Source organism: Schistocerca serialis, chromosome 3 (genome assembly GCF_023864345.2).
Source record: "Schistocerca serialis cubense isolate TAMUIC-IGC-003099 chromosome 3, iqSchSeri2.2, whole genome shotgun sequence".
Lineage (NCBI taxonomy): Eukaryota > Metazoa > Arthropoda > Insecta > Orthoptera > Acrididae > Schistocerca > Schistocerca serialis.
This window is the reverse complement of record NC_064640.1, coordinates 1,024,491,981-1,024,495,384: the sequence shown is the minus strand read 5'-3', so window position 1 is coordinate 1,024,495,384 and position 3,404 is coordinate 1,024,491,981.

The following is a 3,404-nucleotide window of genomic DNA, read 5'->3' as shown; positions in this document are numbered from 1 at the left end:
CTCCCCAAGCTATGCATAGCACAATACTAACACCTCTTCCTCTTTCTGAGCTTAACATCTCACTCATTATAGAGGGATGCTGACTCAGTTTTTCAGGATAGCAAATGGGAACTTGCTGTACACGAATTGGCCCAGAGATCACCAGTGTGTGTGTGTTTGTGTGTGTAGTGAATGAAGTGTTATGAAACGATGTGTGTATAGTGCGTGCAGTGTCTGGTAGTGAGATATGAGTGTACAGTTTGGCATTACATTATTTAAGAAGTTATTTGCAAAAAAACTATTGTATACCAGGAGTAAATCTAATGATTATCCATAACTAGAAGTCTGTAAATGTATGTGTGTACGAATTAGCTTATTTTAAATTGGCCTAAACTCGTAAATATTTTCACATATCCTATCTCATTGTAAAAAGAGATCTACAGATGAAGAAATCTACTACTACTACGATTACAGTTTCCCGTCTTTCCCTATACAGATGGGAGTCACAGAGCATTCTCACATTCTTAGAATTAAGTTACAGATTGAAAGATCCCCTCGCATTGTCTTTGAACAACCTTCCCTGGACCACTGTCACCGATTAATCTGCGGATGGCCGGGAGTGGACCGCTACATTCCAGATCTTCTGAAGGAGCAGAGCGAGCTGAGCCCGTAACTGCTGTTCCTCACCAATCCTACTCATGGCACCCATGCAAGTGCACAAGATTTTCTCTGATGCACGCTTGTTGAGGAGATTAGCACCCATTATCGGTGTATAGTACATATGAAAGTGTTGTGATGATATAACAAACGGTTAAGAAGAAGAAGAAAGGTGTGGTTTTTACGCGTGATGGAACTCGAGACGGATGGAGTTTGAAACGTGTTATGTAGATCAGGTGCGGTATCAATTCTGCAGTATTGTTCTAGTGTCTGGGGTCAGTACAAAGCAGTTGTTGGTAAGAGAGGACATGAACACATGCATTCCCAAGGCTACACAGTTCTGTACTTAAAACACGCTATAACGCTAGAGAGGTGCGGCCTCCGATCTATTAGTTGCGTGGAATGCAACACTGTTGATGTTCCAGTGTAAGATGGGTTGGTTGACTTGGGGGAGGGGACTAAACAACGAGGTTATCGGTCCCACCGTAGTAGGGAAGGTTGGTGAAGGAAGTCGGCAGTGCCCTTTCAAAGGAACCATCCCAGCATTTGCCTGAAGCGATTTAGGGAAATCACGGTAAAACCTAAATCAGGACGGCTGGACGCGAGTTTGAACCGTCGCCCTCCCAAATGCGAGTCCAATGTGTTAACCACTGCGCCACCTCGCTCGGTCCAATGTAGGAAATATATCCTCAGCACATGACATACATTCTCCATGCAAATTTCTCTACGATAAACTGTGGTGACGAACTGCAAAGTGATAAAACTACTACCTTATACACCAAACAAAATATCCATTCTTTCTGGAATAAAAATTTTTACTCTGCAGCAGAGTGTGCGCTGATATGAAACTTCCTAGCAGATTAAAATTGTGTGCCGGACCGAGACTCGAACTCGGGACCTTTGCCTTTCACATGCAAATGCTCTATCAACCAAGTGCTCTACCAACCCGAGTTCGAGTCTCGGTCCGACACACAGTTTTAATCTGCCGGGAAGTTTCATATCAGCGCACACAGTGAAAATTCTCATTCTGGAAACATCCCCCAGGCTGTGGCTAAGTCATGACTCCGCAATATCCTTTCTACCGGGAGTGCTAGTTCTGCAAGGTTCGCAGAAGAGCTTTTGTGAAGTTTGGAAGCTGGAGACGAGGTAGTGGTGGAAGTGAAGCTTTGAGGGCGGGTCGTGGGTCGTGCTTGGGTAGCTCAGCTGGTAGAACACTTGCCTGCGAAAGGCAAAGGTCCAGAGTTCGAGTCTCGGTCTGGCACACAGTTTTAATCTGCAAGGAAGTTTCACATGCATTCTTTGTAGCAAAAACACTACATAGGTTTCCAGGGGTGTATGACACCTGCTGTTTACGAGGGGGGCCGGCCGGTGTGGCCGAGCGGTTCTAGGCGCTTCAGTCTGGAACCGCGCGACCGCTACGGTCGCAGGTTCGAATCCTGCCTCGCGCATGGATGTGTGTGATGTCCTTAGGTTAGTTAGGTTTAAGTAGTTCTAAGTTCTAGAGGACTGATGACCTCAGATGTTAAGTCCCATAGTACTCAGAGCCATTTGAACCATTTTTCTTTACGAGGGTCATGCCAGATTACAGTTCAGAAATTATGATATATTCACAGCAGCCCTATAAAATGATCGTCGGCAGCCGAAAATGCATACGAACAAACAGTGACACCTTAGCAGGAAATAAACACTACCATCAGTAGCCAGAGGAGATGTAATAGTCTTACCACAATTTACCACCGTCCCTGGTAACCTTCATCTTACACACAGAAGTCATGGTCTGAGGTTTGGCTGTATTGCTCATTTGAGGGATAATATTGCCGTTTCGCCTTGACGGCACGTCTCTAGAATGCCTCCTCTTTCCATTATCAACACGTGTATATGTAGCATAATGCTACTATCCTCCTCCAGAACACTCAATTTTATCCATTTCGGTCAGTACTCTTTTTCATGGCATTTTTCTCTAATTTTATGTATTCTCATTCAATTTCTATAATTTTGCTAGGTTTTCGATATGTTACATATTTCATTGTATTTGTCTCACGTTTTATGTATCTCAAATCAATTTTAGTGATTATACCAGGTTTTTCTCGAATTTTACCGATTTTGTTTCATCTTATATAATGTTTCCACAGTTTTTCTTATGTATATGGTCATGCTGCTGACATTCCCATGTGCTGTTTGATTTTCTGCGAGAATATCTGCGCTTCTTATACACCAATCTACTAAAAAACCTAAGAATTGCCCTTTCCCCGATGGTCCACTTGCACACCTTTACGATAGGACGAACATGAAAAGTATAGTAACCGTCGTTTCGTACCTATATGAAACTGAAGACTCGATTTACGTCCAAGATGTGACAGAGAAATGGCCTACTACGCATGCAATTTCGTTCGTCCACAGCAGGGTACCTTTCCAATCGATGTACAGTCGTGCCCAAAAGTATCCGAATGACCTGAATTGCATTTCGCCTGATTCGCATGCAACCCGCATAATGCAGCTGTCTAGCAGGTCCTCTAATCACTCCTCAGTACAGTCGTTTGACTATTGAAAATGGTTCCAACAAGTCACCACCTGAAAACACTGCTCTGTATCGCAATAACTCAAGATGTAAAGTAATATCACGGTACTACAAATATCAGGGAACACCTTATCACAGATAAGATTTGTGCTTAAGGCTTGTAAGCTCACATTTATTACAATAAATGACACACAGTATCTGAAATGTTACCACTCTCATTATTACGTCAGATAGGTAATGCACGTAGTAA